This window comes from Ambystoma mexicanum, chromosome 9, assembly GCF_040938575.1.
Source record: "Ambystoma mexicanum isolate Mex_15411 chromosome 9, UKY_AmexF1_1, whole genome shotgun sequence".
In the NCBI taxonomy this organism is placed as follows: Eukaryota; Metazoa; Chordata; class Amphibia; order Caudata; family Ambystomatidae; genus Ambystoma; species Ambystoma mexicanum.
This window is the reverse complement of record NC_090931.1, coordinates 662,824,496-662,849,504: the sequence shown is the minus strand read 5'-3', so window position 1 is coordinate 662,849,504 and position 25,009 is coordinate 662,824,496. Positions and strand designations below refer to the sequence as shown.

Below are 25,009 nucleotides of genomic sequence, written 5' to 3'. Positions count from 1 at the left end.
TGTGCTCCTCGTCGCCAGTTGTGGGGTTTTGCGCGGGTCCCCCGAACCGCGGAATAATGTACGCTGGAGCCGGGGATTCATGCGACCACTTTATTCTTCCTTTAACTCCCACCTCCCTTCCTGTCCCGCCCCCTCCCTAGCCCACCGTCACTTCCCTGCCCGGGAACTGAGACCGCAACGGCCGTCTGCCCACACAACGATGTGGGCGGGCTGCATAGCCCTACTTAACAATCCGACACCCACCAACTATTATAAGATACTCCTTTGTCCGAGTCGATGTTGGAAGAATGTATAAGGCTAGCACAAATTGCTGACATTTGTGGTGGGCAAGCGAACTACGAGGACACCCAGGAGAAAGTCATAACCCACTCTCAGAGAGAGATTGATTTAACATGTCTGCCTCTAGGCAGGACCAGTGTCTATAAGGGCCGTGTGATCATGCAGGTCAAGAGATCGCGCAGGACTGCAAGAGGAAAAGAAAGAAAAATAAGATGGGAAAGGAAACAGTGGCTGGTGAATTTTTTAAAACTGGATGGGTGTAAATATTTGTCCCCAATATGGCAGACGACTGAGCGTAGCGAGGGAGCCCACACCACTCAAGGGGGATTGTGGGTTCTCCACCGAGAACTTTTCTCAAATAATGGGTGAAAATGGTGCATTTTAGAGCACTCTTTTTAGAAAAAGTGGGTAAAAAGCCAAACAGTACGCAATTGGGTTGTGTAGGCTAACATGAAAAAAATCCAATAGATGCAAGTCACCAACAGTGTACAGCTGCATTTCTCTAATACATTTTCATGATGCCTTTTCCCACAATATGTGGCAGTATAAAACATTTTCACACTGGCTGTGCCCATACAGTTCCATGCTGACTGCAACATTATACCCTGTTATTCCCATATAACAACATACTCATGTTTGCTTTGTGAATAATGCCAGTAATGATATCATAAGAAAACATGTCCAGGTTTGTTCTGGCAATATATGGCAGTATCCCCACATCACATACCCCAGTTGGTTTTATCATTAAAAATGCATGCCAAAGTATGAAAACATGTCCAAACTGACTGTACTAAAATGCCAGTCGAGCTACATAATAACACTTGTCATGCTTGATTTACCAAAGATTCCCAATACAACATGCCATACCACAATACGAAATGACCGAACTGGCTGCATTGAAATGGCATCTAGCTACATGACACTTATGCTCGTTTCACCAAAGGTACCGAATACAAAATGGCATGCCACAGTAAGAAGAATGCCACAGATCCTGCTTGCTTTACCAAAGATGCCCAATACAAAATGTCATACCACAATAAGAAATGGGTAGACAGGCTGCATTAAAGTGCAAGTCTAGCTGCATAATAACACTTATCATGCTTGCTTTATCAACCATGCACAGTAAAAAATGCCATGTCTGCTCGATGGAGTGCCAGCGCCTTAGACGGTCACAATAATGAGGAATGTGATAGGTGTGATTGAGAGGCACTGTGGGGGCACTGGGGTAAGGCATGCTTTTTTACTGGTGTTGGGAAGGAACCAGGGTCCTCCGGAACCCCTAAGCGCTTCAGAGTTAGGCAAGACCTCTTTAAGGCGCTATAATGGACTAGGGGGTGGGCAGAGGGGCACTGGGAAGGCTCTCTCATGCAAAAAATCACATACACAGACATGGGCAAGCACTGAAGAAGGTAGTTATGGTCTAAATAGAAGGATCATAACTATTAGCTGAATAGATTTGTAATGTCAGATTCTAGGCATTGTAAAATCTTAGTGCTGTATATGAGTCAAACTCCCGCTCCTTCCCAGAAGGAATGCGGCCTCTGGGATCTAAAATTGACCACAGGCGCTTAAGTGTGCAGTGTTCGTCACCATGGCCAGCACAAACTGACACACCAGGCGTCCACTGTCCATCAAGGGCCCATGTGTGTTAAAAAAAGAACTAGCATGTTTTATACGGCAAAGTGCATTTAGAAATAAAAATTTTAAGTATTAAGTGTGGAGGAAACTACAGGACCCAGATAACATTAGCAGGAGGAGTGAAATATGGATAGAATGAATGAAATTTGTTTGTACATAAAAGTGTTTAGTTTTTCCTTGGACTAGGCCTCAAGGTTTGTAAAAGTCTGCAGAGCTACAGTGTGTTTTTGCATAGCTAGCAAAATGTGGAACAGCATGCTCTGACAAAACCGCTGACAACGAAGAAAGAAGGCTTTGGAGAATCCCTATTATGGAAAAAAGGATGGATTGGGATGGAGCCATGATCCAGATCCAGTGACACCACCACAGCAAGTCAGGGCTATATAAACCCCTGCCTGAAACCACTTTGGCAGGAAGGAACGGGGAGAGGGACAGGAGAAGACCGTTCAGGCAACAGAGTCCTTTGCTACCATCCTCATTTTGTAAGATTAAACTCATTATCCTTACAAGATCTCCTTTTTACCTTATTTCCCTAGAGGGGTGTATTTATTCTGGTGTGTGCATAATTGGGGACACCCTTACACTGGGCGTCTATCATAGAAGCCCAGTAAAAAAAAATACGCCCATCTCCTGGTTCCCAAGCTCCTCACACAATGTGGTTATGTGTGTATGCCAGGCACTGGGGGCATTTAGGCACGGCAAGAATCACCATCTTTCAGCATCTGTCCTCCCTTATCCTTGAGAAGAGAAGATTGTGCTTGCCACAGACGAAATTGCTGAATGAAATAGGGGTCAGATATAGATGGGGATTTCGGTTTTCAATCTCTTTTGAACTGGACGGTCGTAAGTACAGGTTGGCCATGGAGGAAGTAATAAACCAAGTCTCTGGATAGTTAGTGGGTGTTGGAGTCTCCCCCGGACCCTGGTGCATTAAGGGACCCAATAGAAGAATTCCTGGTTCAAGGAAATTTATGAAGCTAAATACTTCCCCGGCTAACACGTCATGATTGCATTTCGGGTGGATGCTGGAGGGGGCCAGTTCCAACATGGCAGAGTCTGCCTGCAGGTTCTGGGGGGAGAGCTCAAAGTTAAACTTCTATGGGAAAACAGTATTGATAATGTGTCAGGGTTCAGGTATGTGGCTTTGTGTGGTGACAATGGAGTGCTCCTGCAGTTAATGGTTATTGTTTTGATGTTTTGGGGGACGGGTGTGGTGGCACCAGATTTGGAGGTGACAAGAGCGGGGTCCGAGTTGTTTGGCTCGGTTGGTTGTTCGGCGCTCGACTAGTGAAAATAACTGGAAGGGGCTGGATGCCTGTGGGGGTGGGGGTGGACGAGGAGGAGCAGTGGGGGGGTGGGACCAAGGACATGGCTATCGTATTGCTCACTAATGGAGTTTTTCATTACAATGGGAGGGTGGTGACTCAGAGGCGAAAGGGTGGTTTTTTCAAGGGACATTATAATGTTTGACCTGACGAAGGGGAGGAATGGGGACATCTTACTGGTAGGGACATTGAAAATGAAAGGACAACTCTTCCACCAACAGGTCTTTGGTTGCAAGGGAATTCAGAAGGCCCGAGACTGATGTCTTATTCCTCCAGGAGACCAAGTATCCGATGGCAGAGGAGCGTGAGATTCCCTGTGGCATGATTGGAGGTGTGGGGGCCTCAGTGATAAAGAAAGGTGGAGTAGGGATTGTGGTCCGTAGAGAACTCAGGATGGAAGTCACTAAGGTGTGGTTCGAATGATCGGATCACAAAAAAAAAAAAGGTTCACATTTTCCCCAATCTATGCCTCAAATCAGGGACAAAGGAGGTTCCTGTAGAGGACCTTGGAGAAAGTCAGGAGTGAGTGACTGGGACATCTTATAGTTGGGGGGGGAACCTTAATGTTTGGATGGACCCGCATCTAGACAGGCAGTTGAGAAACTCAGGCGGATTAGAACATCAGAAACAAGGGGGGGGGCGGGCACTCAATGCCGCCATGGAGCTATAAGGTCTGAGAGACATATGGCGCCACCTCCACCCACAAGTGAAGGGGTTTACCTACTAATCGGCCCCACATGGGAACGCAACCAGAATTGATTATATCTATATTTTAAGGGATTTATGGGATCTGGCACTGGGATCAGAGATTCACCCTGTCAGTTTTTCACACCATGATATGGTGTCAGTCGATATTGTTTGGAGCGGTCTCTGCCGTAGAAATTCTAAATGAAGGTGTAATGAGTCCCTGTGGAAGGACCCAGTGTTTAGAGAAGAAATGGAGGGGGAAATCAAAGAATTCTTTGACATCAATGATACAGGGGAAGTATGTAAGGGAACCGTCTGGGACGCAGCTAATGCCGTGTGGCGAGGCATATTGATTAGAGAGGGGGCCCGTAAGAAGAGGGAACGTGCTCTCGCTGAAAATGGTTTGCGGTTGAAAATACGAACTCTGGAGAGGTTTGTATATTCATCCACTAGCAACAGGGAAGACCGTATTTTGGAGGACAGGGATGAATTGAGACTGTTGGAGGAAGGGAAAATAGTCCGAAATGTACAATTTCTGAAACAGAAATTTTATGAAAAGGGTGACAAAGCTGATGCTCTTCTTGCCGTGAGGTTAAGGGAACAAAGGGCGCAGAGATGGGTGGCGGCGATAGAGGTTGGAACGAGAGAACGGAAGTCTCACCAGAGGGGATCCAAGAAGCCTTTACCTTGTTCTATGAGGGGTTAGACAGGAGTGAGGAAATTAATAACGATGTGGGAGAGTCTGCCTCTCATGTTTAACAGGGGAGGAGTACGGGATTCTAGAAGCATCAATCATGGGAGAAGAGATCAAGCTTGCGATAGGGCGCATTCGGCCTGGGAAAGCACCTGGGGAAGATGGTTTAACCTCAGGGTTTTACAAATTCTTTGCCTTGGTCCTGCTCCCCTTAATGACGATGCTCTTTAACGACATAATGGAGACTGGAGGGGCTCTGGAATCATTTGTCCGGGCCCTCATCTGAGTGTTGCCGAAAGAAGGCAGGGACCCGTGATCTTGTGCCTCATATCGCCCAATTTCCCTTCTGAATATAGACGCAAAGATATATGCCAGAGTTTTGGCAGTAAGATTGGTGGGTCACCTGCCGAGATTGGTTCACTCAGACAAGGTGGGGTTTTTGTCAAGGGATGCCAGGGGGCAGATACCATGAGGAAAACGTTGCACTTAATAAATGAGGCTCGGGCTGGCTGGATGACCCCACACTCCTCTCCGTCAATGCTGAGAAGGCTTTTGATAGGGTGGAGTGGGCCTTTCTGGAAGTAGTGCTTGCCAAATGTGGGCTAGTCAAGAGACTCAATAGGGGTATTATGGCGATCTATTCCTCCCCAAGGGCGTGTGTGGCAGTAAACGGGGGAAACTCGTGTTGGTTTGGCCTGAGCCGAGGCAAGGTTGCCCGCTTTCACCGGCTCTCTTTGTGCCCTCACTGGAACCTCTGGCCCATAGGCTGAGAGAGGACTGTAAAACAAAAGGATTAAAAAGGTACAGGAGAAGATGTACAAAGTCGGACTCTATGGGCCTCGTTACACGGTAGGCGGTAAGGGTTTACCGGTACCGGTATTTTACCGGTACCAGTAAACCCTTACCGCCTTACTATGAGGTCCTTTTGCGGGTTGGAGAATTTAACGCCTGCTTTTTGCAGGTGTTAAAAACCAATCCGCAAAGGGACCAGGGAGCTAATTACGGTACCGCAATTTGCGGCGCCGTAATTAGCGCCTTCCCCATTCCCATAGAGCCCTATAGGGCAAAAATGGGAATGGGGAAGGGCAATGGGGAAGGGGGAATTACCGCCCCACCAACCTTGGAATAGGGCGGTAATTCCCCTTTCCACCAAGGCGGTGCCGGTATTTTACCGGCATGGACCAAGGTGCTAATTGCCCTCCTTGACCCCTTAAAGACTGAACTGGAGAAAGAACTAAAGAAATGGATGGGGCACTTAAAATGGTGGTGCTCCCTAGGTTTTTAAACCTGTTCCAAATGCTTCCAATCCAGATGCCCGACCTCTACTTCAGAGCTACCAAGAGAACTCCTCTGAGGTTTCTTTGGCAAGGGAAAAAGCCCAGGGTTTCTAGCAAGGTCCTAACTCTCTTCAATGACAGTGGGGTTGTGGGACGGTCGATATACACTTGTACTACAAGGCTGCCCAGCTTTAGGGTACTGATCCTGCATCTTAAACAGCGGGGAGACCCGCAATGGGTAGGACTAGACAACCTCCATCTACCACCGGCCAGGTTGGGAGAATGGTTGTGGGTCCCCAGTGCTCAGTTATCATTAGAATACGGGAACACCCTATTCTAGGAACTATTTGGAGTATTTGGCGTCAAGGAATGGAAATAAGTGGCATTACATTGTGGCCATCACCTCTGGGACACCTGTGGGTTCTGGGAGTCAGATATGTCATACCAAATCCACAAAAGGATTCAGACATGGTACGAAGCGGGGCTAGAAAGGATTGGACAACTGTGGAGGGATGGAAGGTTCATCTCAATAGTTGAGCTAGAGGAGGCCCTAGGATTGGGTTCGCTCTCAATTTTCCAGTACTTACAATTTAAGGGGGCGCTAACATGTGAGACATGGAAAGAAAAAAGTTAGAAAGGGAGCTTACACCCTTTGAAAAGATCTTAGACTCAGCATCTGACTCCAGGGGATTGATTGGTGCACTGTATAGGGCGCTAGTGGAGACAAGAAGGGGGTCAACTGATAAATTGAAACAACAGTGGGAGGGAGACCTGGAGATGGAACTTGAGCCTCAAACTTGTCAGAGACTGTGCTGTGGTGCTCACAAAACGTTGATCTCCTGTCAGTACAAATTGCATGGTATTAAGTTATTGCACAGGTGGCAATATGATCCAGTCAGGCTTTCAAAGTGTATCAGTCTGTATGAGTGCGGATCAAGGGCTGACTACTGGCATATGTGGTGAGGTTGTGCAATGGTCCATTCCTATTGGGACGAAGGTCTGAGCTGGATTGGGGACCTAGATGGGATCCCAAAAGTTAAACCCTGATGCTGGATCTGTTTGGGCTACAGGAAGTGGAGGGTGGAGAGTTGCCCCCTGGAAAGAAGGAGCTTATAAGTTATCGTAGAGTACAATGACCCCCACCCCCCAAGGGTTGACGAGTGAACATGAGCAGGTTAATGCCAGTCTGAGGTAGTTATGTGAGGGGGGGTGGACGTGCGAGTGGGGTAGGGGGGACAGAGTTGAGAACACATTTCGTGGATGTTAGGTGTGTTCATTTGCAAGTGGCGGATTTTAAGTGAATTGTGTTTTTCTTCTCTTTGCCTGTAAAATGTAAAAATTTAAATTAAAAAAGAAATGCAAATGGGGGAAGTGGAAAGAGGGTCATAAGAGTGAAAATAGCAAGTCAAATATCTGGTCATTGCTCCCCGATATCTTGACAGAAGTGGAGTGTGAAGATTTAGTTTAGGAGAAGGTGAAATGTATTCACTGGAATAAACAAGGGTCCAACTCTTTCAGAGATTATACCACAAGTAGGTTTCATTTCCACAATCACGATTCCGAGAGACTTGGTTCAGCTACATTTTAAGACAGACGGCTTCACGATTTTTAAACAACTGGCAAGTCCGCCCGACTGGGGGTAGACCTTCGGGCAACCTCTTAATAGCTGTACGGAATACCTTTGGGTTTAGCTCAGAGTGTATTATCTCTAACTCTCCTGGTATACTTGCGGTGAGATGAACGCCAAAGGGGGAGACTAATAAAGGTCATAGTGGGATTTAATTTATATTGGAACCTGGCTAAAACCAACTTGCCCATATTCCTGGAGGAGCTATGCACTTTGTTAACAGATGTGAATATCAGATTTGGTGATGATCTTGTGTTACTAGCAGGTGATTTGAACTCCTACTGTATCCCAACCCCTAATAGGCAGAAATAGACCTCTCTGGGGAGACATAACGGGGAGAGATGGAATAGACTCTTCTCGGATTGGAATCTACAAATGGTCAATGGGAACATAGGGGGTGATTTAAAGCCGGCTGTAACTTGGAAAAATGGTAAGGCAAGAGCTACCATTAATTACCTGGTGGTATCTCCTGAGCTTTTTCACTGTTGTGAGAATTTGTAGGTTGAAGAATGAAGTACAAGTGATCATTGTTCATTGCAGGCCTCTTTTGTATTGGAATAACAAAAAGGAAAAAGAAAAACATTCTCCCCCCAAACGACACTAGTAAATACTAAAGGGAATCGAGCCATTTTCTTCAGACAAAAAGGTTATACTCTGCAAAATTGGAAAGTAAACCTGGATGGTTTACTGTCCCTCATCTCGGGAGGATAGCTCAGGTGCAACGTCCTCACCTTGGAAGCAAGACGACACAAAGCAACACAGGTTCGATCCCCGGGTCCGCGCTTAGAAACGTCTGGGTGTTAAGCACGTTTTAAATAACCTATCATATCAGAGTTCTTATGGGACCTAGACACACGCAGAGCTAAGAGCTGTTACAGGCACGGTAAAGACCTGCACAAATCTGACAAGGAGACAAGTCTGCAGATCTGCAGAAAAAGCCTTGAGAAGGGCAACGCAAACTCCGAAACATCAGGGTACTCACCCGACGCTTCATAAAACATTTTTTTTAAAAGGAATTGCATAATATGTATCATAACTGGTTTAGAGATTATAGATTCAGGTGCAGTATGCGAGAAGGGCAGATGATGTTAGAGGCAGGCATACAAAGCAATGTAAAAAACTTCTGGGTGATAATAAACGGTTGGGATTCTACACAAAGTTAATTGCAGTCGAACGTGGTTCCAGAAAATGAATGGGTGAAACATTTTTGTAAAGTGTTTAAAGAACTGTCATGCAATTCGCTGGTGACATCAAAGGATGTATGCTGGAAACTATCATTGAAGGTCTAATAACTCATGCCTCGAGGTCGAGATCAGCAGGCCTGGATGGTCTAACGAATATGATCCCAAAGAAGCATAAGCTGGGTAAAATTTTGTATAACCTGTTCAGGAATATTGCGAGAACCCAAAGATGTCCAGAGTCATGGAGTAGGACTATAATTATCCCCATCTACCAAGGGGGCGATAGGGCTGATCTGGGCAACTATCGCCCTCTAAGATGTAGACAGTAAAATGTTCTCTGGGGTGATCTTGAGAGAGTTGCAGGCCTGGGCAGAATCTAATGATATTTTATCAAAACATCAAATGCATTTTTGGCTTCCTGCCTCTTTAACTTTTCCCTTGCAGACCTTGATGAAGTATGGTCTCCTCTAGCCTTCGCCAGGCCCAGGACTGTAGCATGTAAGACCTATTGGATGGCCTACACGGATGATATAGTCTTATTAGACTATTCTCCTGCAGGCATGCAACGTATGATAACAGCCTATGGCAAGTATGCAGATCTGAACGATTTAATAATAAACCCCACAAAGACAACTATTACGATTTTCTGTAATCCACAAAAAAAAAATCCAATTTATACCTGCAAGATGGGCAATTTGCCCTTACCAGTTACAAAACAAGTCAAATACATGGGTGTGCAATTGAGAGCATCGCCCTCGTTAACATAATTGGAAGTTGAACCAGAGAGTAAGATACCCCAGCTAACAGCTCAAATGAAAACAATTCGAGTACATACTGTAGATTTTCTGAAGTTTTATAGTGAGAAGGCTATTTCGGTAATTCTATATGGAATGGAAGCAAATCCCTTTGCAAGGAAACTTAACTGGTCTTGCTTGGGGGGGTGCTTCTGGAAGAAGGTATTGGGTTTGCCAATGTCCTTACCAATAGCTCGCTTATGCTATGAGCTTGACTTACAATCACTACGAGTCTATTGGGACTGGAAGAGACTTGCACTGTATAGGCTAGTTAAGCTACCTCGGAAAAACCCATTGTATGAGGACATCATAGAACATATTACTCGGGGTAACTGTACTTTGACTTGTATAAAAATCAAATGTATGGTCCTTTTAAGCATATTAACAGAGACATTAGTCATTGATAACCCAGAAAAAGTGAAACAATCTTTGCTGAAAATGGATGGGCTATACACACAAAAGTGTCGTTTTCTGAAATTGAGTGTTTTTAGGCATTTCCCATTTGTGATAAACACTTATGGAACCGTAAATGTAACTGTCACTAAAGAAATCCAGAGAATTCGGATGAAAAGAGAAGCTCATGAAGGGCACTGATCTTTGTGGGGAAGGAATACCTCAAGACTTAAAAACATCTATTTGTCAGTTGTAGATCTACAATGGCGCTTAAGCACAGAAACATTGCATGTTTCATACATTATGAGGAATGGCTCGATACAGCACAATTATGGCTAAGATTATCAGCAGGGGAAGAGATGCTCTTATCCGAGGTCCTTGGATTATTAAATGAATTGAATTTGGTAAAATTATATACATATTAAGAATCCATACTATGTATGTTGATAGGGATGTGATATGATTTTGTGTTTTCTTTTTATGGTGTGTGAACATTGCGGAATGGGGTGTAACTGGCTGCACTAACGCATGCACATTCTGATGCCCTATGCCAGATGTCTGCAACTTGAAGCTCTCCAGATCTTTTGAACTACAACACCCTTGATCCCCACCATTGTCAATGCTAGGTGGGGCTGATGGAGTCGTAGTCCAAAACGTACGGCAAGAAACATTTTGCAGACTCCTGCCCCAAAGCATTTCTGCAATTGATTGGATTATATTGCAAGATGTCAGGCCTCCTATTAGACATGACTGTATTTTAGCCATTCATCCATCGGCAAAGAAAATTTATTTTTTATAAACAAAATAAATAAATCAGGAAAGAAAGTCCTTATGATGACCCAACTATCAGCATGTGCCTCAAGGAATAGCCCCTGCTCCTTAGTCTCGCCAGCACCAGAGTACTCAATTTTTTTTTTAAGTACTTCATTCGTGTATGAAAAAGTTTCATTGCTTGCATATGTGTGTATTTGAGTATGTTCTGTGGTTCTTTCCCACATTGTATCGCTGGGAATCAGGACTTCTATATGCGCATGTCGTATGGTAGTTAACGGATTAAAAGCATGTACATTTCATAACAATAAAATCTTGTAGGACAACAACTTTAACAGGTCACGTGGTGGTTAGCATGATCCAAGAGTAAACATTTTAGTAAGACTTCACCTTCCAGGAAGACAGACACAAGTCCTCCTCGACCAAGGTACTCTGAATTATTGGATACGAATTTAGTTAATCAGTCTAGAACTTCGACCTTCAACTGTCGTCATTTATTCCAACAATTGTTTTTATACTGTAGATTGTTGCTCTCTTGGAGCTTTCTAAGGTTACATAGCTTCATTTTCACTATAATGTATTTTTTATCCTTGGGGGGGGGGGGGGGGGGAGTACACCTTTTCCATTAATCGTTGTACCCAGGGTCGGACAGACAAGAAATAGGCCCAGGCACTGAAAAAATGTATCCCAACCCTCCCCTCAAAAAAGTGGCCCTCAAACACTCATCCGCGAATCACGTCAATTCACGACTTTACAGAAAATGTTACTCATGGAAGGTTTCTGTTATTTGTTGCATGTAATGTAGCATCCCCAAGCTTTGAAAACCACTTCAGTGTAGAGGTTTGGGGCCAGTCTCTACCAACCCATGCGAGTGAAAGAACAGCACAGCAGTGCCTGCAGCACCTGGAGACCATGCAAACCTGAAGCTAACTAATTACTTCTACAGGGGCTAATACAGCGGGGACACCAATAGAGCAGGGAAAGGACCCAAGTAGCTGGTCTACCCGAAGTTTCTGGATGCTCATTGTGCAAAATCAAGGAAGAGACAGCAATGACTACATCTGGTCCGGCCCCAGAGAGAGAGGTAGGAGCAGGCAGAGATGGAAGTGGAAGTTTAATATAAATCATCGGTATGGCGACATTCAAGCACTGCCCGTTTCCCAAGTCATAGCTAGGCAGACACGCGCATAGCGTCCGTGGCTATGCAGGTCATTAAGGTGCTCAGGTTGCAAATGCATTTCTTTCATCAGCAGCATTGGCACAGCCTTTCATATGCATGAACATTTCCAACTCAAAGAGCTCACAAAACACCAGTTATCTTGCAAATCTGTGCTAGTTAATGTGAGCCACACATGATTGCGCCCATTTAAGATGTGTTATATCCATGAGGTCTACTGTCCTGATAAGCTAAACAAAGTTGCTTTAAGTCACTAATCGAACGTTTTCAACATCATGAACAACAACCAGCTGGAAGTTTGTGACAAATAATCTGCACATCTATCTTTGATTAGTACACAGCTTCATGTATTGCATGTCTTAAATCACTGACAGTACAGTGAAGTTAACAAGATTTTTCTGGTTGGCATTATCGTGCATTCTGGGCTTATAGTTAACCATTGAGGATGTGAAATTAAAGTCACAATGATATTCTTTTGGCTTAACACGTTGCTCTAAGTATTTACATGTTGTCGTGTGGCTTTTATTAAGCAATTTGTGTTTTTTGTAACTTGCAAGTACACTCTAACCATTGCCGTGCAGCCATGGCTTCACAGCCCTTCCTTCCTCTACATGGCCGACAGCGACTACTGAAGTTCTCTGCATATTTTAAACACAAAACAGATAGTGCGACAGATCACCAGTTTCCCGTTATTAGAGCCAGTTTAAAAGTACAGGTGACTGAGGTCAGGCCCATTTCTGAGCACCCAGTTGCCTCAGCGGAATCTACTGCTAGTCTCGTGCCTGGCGCTCCAGAGGCGCTCAGGGTGGGACTGGGAGCTTGGATAGAACACAACGCACTCAGGACTAGCACTTCCGGCTGCCGCGCATCAAATGGCACAGGTTTCCTACTGCCTCCCTCTTATAACCACACTCTTTCTGGGAACAATACCATGCCACAAGGCCAACACACATGAGAAATACGCCACACAAAACCAATCTGGGTTACATTATTACATTGATAGTCAAGAATATGCAGAAGGTCTCCATGCAATGTCGGGTCTGCACTGCAGCACCATGTGCCTGCAGGCACTACAGGCTCTGAGAGCTACCCTCCCCACACGGAGAAAAGCCTGCCCCATCACCTGTCCCCCCACTAACTATAGAACGCGGTTTATAAGATTGTCACTGACGGTTTATTCTTTAGCATTGATTACACAGTTAGTAAAATCTTTATTAAGATTCTAAAACAAGATGGTGTTAATAAGTGGATGCTAGCCTAGCAGTTCCTAGCAACGCAGTTGAGAAGCAGCTTTAAGCCTTTGCTTGAAATGTTCAAATCAGCTCAAAAGCATCATCTAAATTTAATCTTTTCGTGCCCTATATATGACTGGGTAAGTCTTAGTAAATGCCTAAATGTGATATTTGTAAAGAGCGTGCTTGCCCAATGCGAAGGCCTTTCTTTCACTAGGGCAGGCAGGATCGCTTGTAAGTCTCCACAACACAGGCACCCCAGTGCTGCTGATCCCTAACTGTCAGCGCCAGCGGACTACCCCGGAACCTGCCCTTGCACAATCCCAGCATGGTAAGAGGGAGGAGAACAGAACATGCGCAATGAATAATACAGGGAGGCTTAAGCACAGAACAGGGGGCGGAGGGGAAGGGTTAGGCAGGCAGACAACCGAAAGAAGTGCCTGCTGAAAGATAGAGAATGGGGAGGAAGGAAAAAGAAGAGTGAAAGAAGCTAAGAAAGCAGGAAAAGAGCAAAGAGCCAGCAAAGGAGAAAGGAGGAGAAAAATGAGGTATGGAAGCAAGGGAAGGGAGAAAGGAACAGGTGGCAGTGGGAGAAGTGGAAATAAGGGTAGAGATGGCAGCGCGAGGCACTGGGAGAGATGGGGAAAACGTCAGAGAGGTAGAGCTGGCTTCTGGTGCATCACAATGGCAGGCAGGGGTCAGAGGTAAAGAGGAGAAACGGAGTGACCCCAAGAAGTGGGCACTCTTTCAGCTCTATTGGGGGTGCTTGTTAAGAAGGGAGGGGGAGTGGTGTGTGTGTGTAGCTAGCATCTCTGCTGTCTGTGCTCCACTTGTTGTGAGCGTGCCACTAGAAGTCTCATGCAAAGAAATCTCATGACCTGGGCACTTGACCTCTTACTAGACCAATTCCATATTTGCAGGTCTCCATTACTGTACCCCTGTACCCCCTCAGGTACCACATACATGCTGGAGACGGTTGTTTCTTTTTGGCATAAAAAAGGCTGCAGGTTTAGTATAACAATCCACATCACTCATCTATTTCAAAACACTACATGATTATCATCACAGTAACAACCTCTTTGGCAAACTGTTCCCCTGGTGTGGCCACCAGCCGACAAACTCCTCCCTTTCTTGCTCCCCCCCCCCCACCCTGTCTTTTCAACCAACTCCACTTTAGGCCAAAGCTCCCCCAACTGGCATTGTCCGTGATCCACCTGCCCCTGCAGGCGATCCTGAGCTGGAGGAGTGCCGTTTATGGTGGGGGAAGCCAAGCTCTCTTACATTCCTCAAGCGCCCTCGCCGCTGGGCATAAGAGGAGAGCTGATTCCGGGAGGAGCGAAAACGCCTCCTGATTTTCCAAGCTCATTTGTAGTTCTTATAGTGCCACTGGTCGCTTACACACCGCCCTGCGACTGCGATGGTGTTGCACTCCGTCTGTCCTTGTTGGAGGACTTCATATGAAGGGTGGGTGGGAGGATAAAACAATCTTGCTCTTGCAGTTGGAAGGCATGCAGCAACTAATGCTGCCTACTGCTGGTTGGCTCCTTTTATTCCCGGCCTTGGAAAAGACATTGCTGTTGCTGGCCTCGCCCCCTCTCACTCCCTTTCCTTTGTTGCACTTCCTGGGCTTTGCAGCCCTTTCTGCCTTTTTGTGGTCTTTCGCCCTCGTCCCCCTACCGGGGGTGGGGGGTAGGGAGAAGACACGGCACAGGTATAATTGTGCCTCTTTGAATGGGGTGGTCCCCCTTGCCATCACTTCCCATGCATGCTCATGCTCCCCGAGATCATATTCGTCGAAAGAAGCCAATTTGGCGATTGTTGCTCTCTGCAAGTAACAAACACCATAAAATGGAAAAGGGTGTAAAATAATCATGAAAGCAATGTACACGCTGGCATTTCATTACACCTGTTCTAATCACAAAGTAGATGAGACTGCCTTAGCAACTCGAGGTCAGGTAGTTTTGGTGCTTGTGGGACAGCATGCAATTACTACTGGGATGTCTTACAATAAATAAACGTGCTGGGAAGCTGTACTTTGTCCATCAATGAACAACAATGTGGCAAGCATAGTTACATTCCAACAAGTCTCATTTCACTGCAATTCAAGATATACTTGCCCATTTTAGAGTTTCTCTTGCACTCTGGGACGTGTAGCTCTGTATAGAACCTTAATTTCAGAATGCAAACTAGGGACAGACAAGCGTCCCCCAAATAGAACGTGGCAGACTTACTAAACGCAGTTTGAATAAGAGAACACATGGTAAATGGTTGAATGGCGCTGCGTTTGGAAAAGCAGGGGCTGCGGAAGTGCTCAAGTGCCTGCTGCAAAACAAAGCAGAAGCAAACAGGTCCAGAAGCGCATAGGTAGCATTACACACCACATACATTACATATATGCCTCCCCAGATGTAATAGCCCAAACTGCCGCCGTCATCATGGGAAAATGAAAGGGAAGTGAGTGGGACTCTTTAAAAAAAAATTTAAAACAGAAAAAAAAAACGTTAAAGTCACCCCTTTCTATTTGCATTGAAGTGCTCCCTGTCCCAGATGACCCGGCCCCTTGTTTTGTTATTATTTTACTCACCTGTGTGTAAGAGACTGTCTCTGACTACGCAGCAGCACGCCCGCCGAACCGTGTGTGTCCACTATTCCTACCCTAGCACTGCAGCAGTCCGCTTCCCTGTGCCCTCTGTGAATAAGCCTCGTTGGTCGTTGAATGGCATCGTCACGTGCTTTTACTTTGGCCAGCAGCAGCCAGACAGCCAGCCTTCATTTTCGGCCCCGCTCCCATCTGTTTTGCTGCCCCTTTTATTGAAGAGCACGAGGCAGAGTGACGTGCACTATAAATAAAGGAGGCGTTCCCGGCCGCAGCAGTGCGACCGGGGAGCCCGAACACAGCAGACGTCTTGAGGCTGAGGCTGAGGCTGAGGCTGAGGCGGGGGGGGGTTTGGGGGCTCACGGGCATCATGAGCAGGGGCACTGGCAGACCTCCAACACCATCCACACAATCTGCTCCTGACTCGGGAGTCCTGCGGCCTGGCTGCCTCGTGCTGGGGTACGAGTGTGACTTCAAGTGGCCGCAACCACCCAGACCCAGAATGATCCTGCACACACTGCGCATGACGGCTGGGACACGCGATTTCGAGTCACGGGCCAGACACGTGCAAGATTGGCTGCCGCAGCCTACTGCCCGCCTGTCCCGACACAGCAACAAGTAACAACAGCACCGAGACCGGACCTGCATGGGCCCATGCCACGGCCCCCAAGGGTCAGGAGGAGGACTCACAGCCCGGAGCCAGCTCAGCCACAGGCATCCAGCACCCCACCCCCCACAAAGCAAACTTGATGCACAACCCGAGAGAGAGGCATGAGCTCAGCTTCTCAGCTCACACGACCAGCGCACCCACCCTAGAACAATGTGTTGCAAATGCTTGCAACGTGTACCTGCTAAATCATAACAATACTAGCGGAGTGGCCGCCTCGGCCTCCTGCTTGTCACCATGCCAGCAGATGGCTGGTGCACTGCCAGCACACACACGCCATTGTGATGCATTCCTCAAATCAAAAGGTAACACTTAACGTTCTTTGATGAATGTGGGGGTGTGGCTAGCAGCCATGTGAGGCAGACGTGCTCACTGGCAGCTCCTGCAGATCCAGACATTGAGAAGCTTCCTACGAGGACTTAAAATACAATTTAAACGCAGAGAAACAGCAGCCGGAAACATCAGAGAAGCTGGATGGCACGAAGCGCTGAGCAGAAATACTCTGTGCAGTGAGCACCGTCGCGTTGGAAGGGAGCCGCAAAAGACGGCGGAAAATGGCAACTGAGAACAAAGGACATTACGAATGGAATTGAGCTGCACAGCACCCACGGAGGTGGCGAGTGGTGCTGCCCAGCCGTGAAGGAGTATCCCAGGCGCATACGCCACACCGGACAGTAAAGAAACGTGGGAAGACGGAACGGAGCACCCGGAGTGCTGCTGTAGGAGACACTCGGGCACCAACAAAGGAAGGCTGCAAGCGGAAAAGACTGGGAAGCTGGGACGCGACAGGCGAGCCGTAAAAGACTGAGGTGTTGCCGCGGACAGTGGCACGGTGACACAGAAGTTGCAGCAGAGATCCTTCAATGCCCGGCAGACAAACGAGAGCAGCTGGAAGGTGAACCAACTCTGGCGAGACAAGCAACAGGCTGAAGCGGTACGGCGGTGGAGGAGCGCCTGTGAGAGGAGCCCACGGAGGACGAGTACAGAAGGCGCCAGCTGAGCTGTGACACGCGGCAGCCAGGGAGCCCGGCAGGAGGCAGTCAGGGGGAAGAGAGGGCACAGCGCTCATGTAAAAGATATAGACCGTAAGGAAGATAGCTCCCCCTCGACACCCGCGGACCTCCGGCGCATTGTACCGAATCAGTCTAGCCTGCGTGCTGCTAACGTAGGTGAAGAAGTACTGACGGATGTAAGAGAGTCAACCAATTGTAGGGGGGCGCTTAATTAAGGGTCCTATAGTTTGTATAACCAATGGGACGTCGTGTATTTAGTGTCGTTCGTAGTGACTTGTTGAGGGGAGGGCTTAGGTACCCCACCTGTTAAGGAGCATTACTTTCTCAGACTAGAATGGAACGTATACTTAGATGTTCTCTTAGACCCAATCAGTTTCTTCACTAGGATTTTGTAGTTTGCCACGTAGGATGACGTTAGCAAATACAAAGGTTGACGTCACCTATGACGAGTTTTTGTTATAAAAGTATGCTTTTTTTTTTAAGATGCATTGAGAGAAACCATGCGGTGAGACGTCCGATGATGTCCGCTGCACTCCCCGTTTTAGATAATTGAAAACGGGCAACCTTTTTGCCAACTACCTGAGTCGTTTCGATTATTGATGTTTGAGTAACTTCTGCATCCCTATTCATCTCGTAGTATTGTTACCTCATCTTAAAGGGCTGAGTGCGTCTCAGTTCACAAACATGGGTGAACACAACAAAATACAACGCTGTAAAAAATGTAGAGTTTTTGTAGTTTCAACGTAAACTTCTGTTTCCACTATTAGGTCATCTGGACAGCCAATCGCCTGCATCCTTTGGCCATATCCCTCTGTTCCTGAGCCAACACGCCCTCTTTCGTTCGCGGTCAGCTCTCCAACTATGTAACCTGAATTCTGTAACATTCCATACTAACTCACTCGCCTGTGACCATTCTGCCGGACTCTTTAAGAACCTGCAGGTTTAGTCTCTGCACCTGCAGTGGAAGACCATAAACCACACTATTATTATTCTGGGTGAGCAATCACAATACTGTTTCTCTTTCTCGCGATAACCTGGCAGCGGTTCTAGCATCTTATGCTGCAGCGTCGTGCAGTCCTTGCCTCAGCAGCGCTCGCCGACTACTATGCGATTGCACGGGCGGGATAATATTTTGCCTCTGTGTCTTTAATAGAATCATGACTTTCCTGTACATTAATATGGAAAATCAGAATTCTATGTCAAGATCGGAGGCTCGTATTAAAGCTTACCTGCCACTAACAAGGCTACCTGGTCAACTGGTTTGAAGCAAAAGGTCTTAAAACAATGACTCCTTTGACCAAGTTAGAATGCCATGCAGGCGAGCTCTGCTGGCAATAGCCTTAGAAGCATGGCACCACCAACACTGCTTTGATGAGCTTGCATAGCGCAATGAAGACTCCATTATCTCCCAGAGGTTTGAGATATTTGGTCTTAGCTTCATGCGCTTTCAGACTCTTGACCTGGCAAAGCTTAGGCTGATCCAGGAAGGCGCAGAAGGTGGCCATTATAATAGCAGTTATGGTCCTTCTCATGTGACAGGTCAACCCTTTTGGGGAGTATGACTTGCTGTCCATCTCCAGACCCTGTGGCTGGCATCTGACTCAATCACTAGATCTGGGAAAGAGCTGAAGATGGTTTTCCTATTTCAGGCCTCCAGACAATTTTGTCCTCACTTCCTGCGAGATAGGGGTCCTCTGTTCATATGATATTTCCCTGAGGTGTCGAATCTTTAGGCGTTGCAGTGCCCGATAATGTAGGGGCCATGGGGAGAAAAAATAATAGCTTAAATGGAGAATCCTAAACACCCCACTATTCTCGCTAGCTCCATCAGGGATATGAGGTCCTTGGACAAAACTGACTTGATCGCCTTCTTGATGTTTAGTACAAGAGGTAACACAACCATAGTGGGCAATTACATGTATGATTTGGTGATCAGATTTTATATAATGAATACAGCCAACACGTGTTTAGACCACAGGTCTTCTTCCAGGCTAATTCTATGGCAAGACAGGAGGCTCAAATTATGCATTCACAATCTTTACTCTGAACCACAGCAGCAAAGAATGAAAAACAATTTTTTTTCCAAATAAACACAACGTTATGAACAATACAATGGGAAACATCCCAGTCCAACATGGTGGGCAGGCCATGCCCCGGAGGTAGCCAATGGGCTGCGAGCCAGTCCCATATAGGTCCATTCCTTTATCAACTCGTCCTCTTTCTTTGTTGCTGACCCACAGCTAAGTCACACCTCTGGTTTTTTCTTAGCCTGTGTATTGGAAGAGTTACTTTGGTTGCTAGTATTGCAGGATAGTATTGCAGGAAACAGCGTTCGCCAAGGAACGTGTTTCTTTTTCATGATAATTTATGGTGTTACTGCTGTTCATTATTCCTCAGGCAGGCGAGCGGAACGTTTGTTTATTTTAGCCCGCCTTCGCCTCCTGAGGTGATTGTATTTCATGAATTGTTTCCTCAAGAGCGTGGCGTTCGCTCATTAAGCCCGCTCTCTTATTCTGAGAGGTCGCGTGCAGCCTGAGGGCGTCGCGCATTCTTTATTCAATTGCATGTGAACTTGTTTCTTTGTTGCTACTTCGAACGCTTCTGCGTTCATTTGACACGCGCGCCCAGAGCAGGGCCGCAAGTTTCTCCTTTCTTGTTGCGCGCGTCGGCCAGTGCCAGGAGATTTATATTCTGACTGGTGACACGCGTCTTCTGAAGGAGGCTTTCTAGCACACGCAGTAAGCGTGCTGCTATCTATATACAAGGTTGGCGGTTTGAGGCTGTTCTCTGCCTGAATTTTATATGTGTAATACATTTTCCCCATTTACTTTGTCTTGATTTAAATATATTTAGGAGTGTTTATATATAAAAATTACTGTGATGTTTATTGCCCTCACACGCTGCTCGCGTGATTTGTCTGTTGAACTACAGGCATTGCCTGTATACTGCCTAGGAGGCCCTTCCCTAAAGTTTTTTTGTACTCTCGTGAATTGAGAGGTTTCAGTCTGTTCGGCTACTGTTGCAGCATTGAACCTGCTGTTGTTGATACAAATATTCATATTTATATTTTACAAAGACAAATTGTGACGTGCTGTCATGGATAAGGGGGTGCTTCCCTCATCTGCAGATGACAGCACTCAAGTGCGCACTGCCAAAAAAAGTAAGCCAATCATACCCAGCCTTCAGTGGCGCAAGCTATTCAGTCCTCCCTGGACTCAGCCTTAACAGGTTTGAATAACACCTTGGCGTCAGCCTTTGACAGGTTAATTACCCGCATTGCGGATTTCCATCTCTCCCAAGATGTTACCCCATCTGTTGCAACCCAGGCCCCTAAAAAGTGTACGGCCAAAACGAAACATATCCAGGGACAACTCAGTCCCCCCATGGCTATATCACCTGTATCTTCCCCTAAGAGAAACTTAAAGCGTGGGTGGGAAAGTCCAGTCAACCTATCTCTTCCACCCCCTGGTCAGCAACCCGCGCCTTTCGCACTGGTGGAGCCCCCTATTGCTGTCTCATCCTCAGAGAGTTCAGATGATTCTGATTCACCAACTAAGAGGCGAAAAAGGAAGGTGACCTCAGTGGCCCCTCAGGAGGCTCCCCTGCTTGATGTTAGCGGAGTACCTTTCTTTGATCCTGCCCTGATACAACACCCCAGGTCAGCCAAGTGGCAGCCCTCTGAAGAGGTTTCCTCTTTCCTCAAGTTCTGGATCAGGCGCCCTATGCCCAAAGAGGAACGTAATAAATTACAGTTGGAATGTCCCAGACCTATGCTCGCCGACAAGGTGGCTCTAGCGTCAGAAATAGACCAATCTATGGTGGCTTTTCTATCCCAGATGGGGAAAGACCCCAAGAAGGTTTGGGGATTCTTTCCTGAAGGATTTGTCAGCATATGTTCACACATTTACGGCGCTGGACAAGGCGCAGGCTAATATAAAAAAAAGGTATTTGCCCCAAAGGTTTTTAACAAGGCTGGACGAGGTAGGGCCCGCTCCTCCGGCCGCTTTACCCAGGGATACTCCCGTCCCCGCCAGTTTGCGCCCCGTGGTGCATACAATCCCTCCTCTGCTCGAGGAGCACATAACCAGTTTTACCCTCAACAAAACTCGGCTTGGAGAGGACGTGCCGGCAGAGGCGCCGGAAGATCAAGAGGGCCATCAGGTACTTTCTCGGGTGTTAAAAGTTTTTTCCCTCAAAAGTCTAGGAGGCAGACTTACCAGGTTTCTTCCACAGTGGGAGGCCCTTACTTCGGATCCTTGGGTGTTGCAAACTGTTCAAGGTTATCAGATAGAATTTTATACCCCTCCTTGCCAGTTGTCCTTTCCCCTTCCTTTGGTGTTCGACGAGGTCAAACAATCCCTCATAGATGAGGAAGTAAAGGATCTCATCTCCAAGGGGGCGGTAGTCCCGGCCTCTTACGGGGCCTCTCAGTTTCTGAGTACCATTTTCCTAGTCCCGAAGCCGAACCAGGGGTTTCGCCCAGTAATCAATCTGAAAGCCCTCAACTCTTGTGGTATATCACCACTTCAAGATGGAAGGGATTCATTTGCTCAGGGACACCCTTTCTCCGGCAGACTGGATGGTCAAATTAGACCTCAAGGACGCTTACCTAGTGGTTCCTGTCTTTCCCCCACATCAGGAGTTTCTTCAGTTTCAATGGGGGCGGGGGGTCGAGTGTGGCAGTTTGCATCCCTTCCGTTTGGTCTGTCCTCGGCCCCATGGTGTTTCACCAGGCTCATGCAGCCTGTGATGGCTCTCCTCAGATCCAGGGGGATTCGGATCATAATTTATCCGGACGACATGCTTCTGCTAGCCCAGAATTATCAAACTCTGTGTTCTCATCTGAAGTTCACTGTGACCCTCTGTCACGAGTGCAATGCGAACTGGTCTGTGTGGCGCTGTTGGCGGTATGTACAAGGGGTACGAAGATATCCTTCCAAGATGGCGCCAATTCCTTTGTGCGCTGGTCCAGTTTTTCGATCAGATCGAGAGGCTGTGACTCCTCCTCGTCAGCACGGAAGAGTATTTCCGGCATCAACCCCAAAGGACCAGCGCGTTGCTATGACTATCGTGAGCCACGCTCCCAGCTTCCTCGCGGACAAATTCCCAGACCAGCCTTTCTCGGTTCCCACCTCCTACTTAGGCATTTCGGCATTTGTTCTTAGCAAGGGCAGACTCATTCCACATCTAGAACTACAGTACCCAGACTCCTCTTCCTCCACTGAAGTCACGTCTTCTCGTGGAAGGAATTCTAACCCTTTACATTCTAGGGTAGGTGCGCTACATACATCCCACTCTCGTAGATCAGCCGAATTGTTCTATTTCTTACCTTTATCTTGCATATCCTCAGAACGAACATCGGCATTCCAGTTATCTCTTCACAGGCTGCCGAATGCCAGCAACCTTGTTACCAACACCTGAAACCCCTTAGAACTCCTCCCAAGGTACGGTTTTCATTTCTTCCCCGCTTCGGAGTATCTCTTACTATAAAACCCAGAACACTTACCTTTCTTGTTTGCATCAACAGTCAGAGGCATAGACACAGAAACACCCTCGACTGATTTAGTGCCTCCTGTGGCTGTCTCTCGACGCTTGCTAGCCTCGACAGCCATCTCCTGGAACCCTCAACGATCCCCAGCTACCAGGGTTTTTCCCTGACCAAGGGTTTCCCTGACGCCTCAACTCCACGCCTGTTTCCTTAGGCTGGGAGAGGGGGATTCAGGTATTTCCCTAATATCCACACTGAATCCGAAGTCAAGGTAAGAGAGCCTGCTGCTATTCTGATTGTCTATACTTATCAAGATTACCTTTCCCTTAAAGTTATAAGCCAGCAGCTTTGTTTGTTTTGGAGCTAGAAAGATAACACCCTCTTACAGGATCTAGGTTTTGTGATAAATGTCAAAAAATCCATATTGAAGCCTACGCAATGTATCCAATTTCTGGGCTTCAATATAGATTCAAAGCTTTGCATCCTTCTCCCAGACAGACTTTCCAAGATGAAGAAGGAGATTCATCTGCTCCTCAGGAGAGGGAGGATCTCGCTCAGGCAGTTACCCAGGGTTGTGGGGATGCTGTTGGCATCCATTCAAGCCATCTTCCCTGCTCCCCTACATTACAGAGCGCTACAGCGCCTAAAAGCCAAGCATTTGCGCAATTGTCTCTCTTACTCCCAGATGGTGGAATTGCCTCCAGAGGCCAGGTTGGAACTCCTGTGGTGGCTCAGGCACATGGAGGCCTGGAATGGCAAGGCAATATTTGGGCCATCTCCGGATGTCATTCTGGAGTCAGATGCAAGCAGAGCGGGTTGCGGGGCCAGATTGGGTCAGGTTTCCACAGGAGGGAAATGGTCGGAGTCAGAAACAACTACATATCAATTGTCTAGAGTTGTTAGCGGGATCCTTTGCTCTTCGAAGTCTCCTCAAGGATCAGGGGAATTGTTGTGCTCTCCTCCGCATGGACAACATCTCTGCAGTGAGGTACATCAATCACCTGGGAGGTACCAGGTCCAAAGCCCTGGTGGATTTGGCAAGAGAGTTTTGGCATTTTTTGCCTCGACAGGGATATTCTATTGAAAGCAGAATACCTCCCAGGAATCACCCACGAGGTTGCAGATTGGAACTCCAGGCACCTGCAAGACAGGAGCGATTGGATGTTGAACAGGTCTCTCTTTCCCTGCATAGCGTCCCTCTGGGGTCCCCTGACGATAGACTTGTTTGCCTCGAGACTAAATTGTCAAGTTCCCAAATTGTACAGTTGGAGACCAGATCCGTTGGCTCTGGCCACCGACGCTTTGCTACAGGATTGGTCGGGTCAGTTGGGGTATGCCTTTCCTCCCTTTGCCACGATAGCTCAGGTTCTGGTCCAAGTTCGCAGACAAGCGATGTCTCTGTTTCTGGTTACCCCCTTTTGGCCCTCTCAGGTTTGGTTCCCGACCCTTCTGGAATTGGCAATAGATATTCCCCATCTTCTCCCTCTCGATCCCCAGTTGATGGTGGAACCGGGGGGTCGGGGGGTCTCCCTCGCGAGTTGGTCCTGCAGGGACACCTTGCCCTTATGGCTTGGAAGATTTCAGCTCTTCCTGGTGCTTCAGAGGACTTTCGCAAGACTCTATGTCGGTCATCAGGGACTCCTGGGCACCCTCTACTAAATCTGGGTATTCCTCAGCATGGAACCGCTGGGTTAGCTGGTGTGTGGCTAGGCACCTCAATCCCGTTTCTGCCTCTCCTGTAGAAGTGGTTAATTTTCTAGTAGAGTTGTTTAAGGAAGGGAAAGCCTAAAGGACTGTTAATGGGTTTCGGTCAGCTATTTCAGGCGGTCACCTTTTGGTTAAGGGAGAACCAGTGGGTAGGCACTTTTTGGTGCATAGGGCCCTCAAATCTATTCGTATTAAGGTTCCACCAAAACCGAAGTATTTGGTTTTTTGGGACGTTAATATGGTACTGCAGCTCTTCAGGTCCTGGCCTCCTAATGAAGATTTGTCCCTGCAGCAGTTATTTTCCAAACTTGCTATGTTACTATATGTGGTGTCTATTAAAAGGGTCTCTGATATCAGAGCTCTGGATGTGGATAATAAGATGTTCACCCCGCAGGGGGTTACTTTCTTTATCTCACGAAGGACTAAATGCTCGACTTCCTCAATATCCTATCCAGCTTTTCCC

The 25,009-nt window shown here is 47.1% G+C and overlaps 1 protein-coding gene across 4 annotated transcripts in view; it reads right to left on the bottom strand.

Moving 5' to 3' along the window:
- Window positions 1-25,009, bottom strand: part of CFLAR (CASP8 and FADD like apoptosis regulator) — a 621,840-nt gene that overhangs the window by 595,030 nt on the left and 1,801 nt on the right. Inside the window, exon 1 of one of the 4 annotated variants that reach the window (XM_069615453.1) lies at window positions 15,660-15,975. The exons of 2 other annotated variants lie outside the window; for them this stretch is intronic. The gene's annotated coding sequence lies outside the window, so the exon portion shown is untranslated. Of the gene's footprint in view, window positions 1-15,659; window positions 15,976-25,009 lie in introns of those variants that run through there. One more of the 4 variants, XM_069615452.1, reaches the window with a different exon arrangement.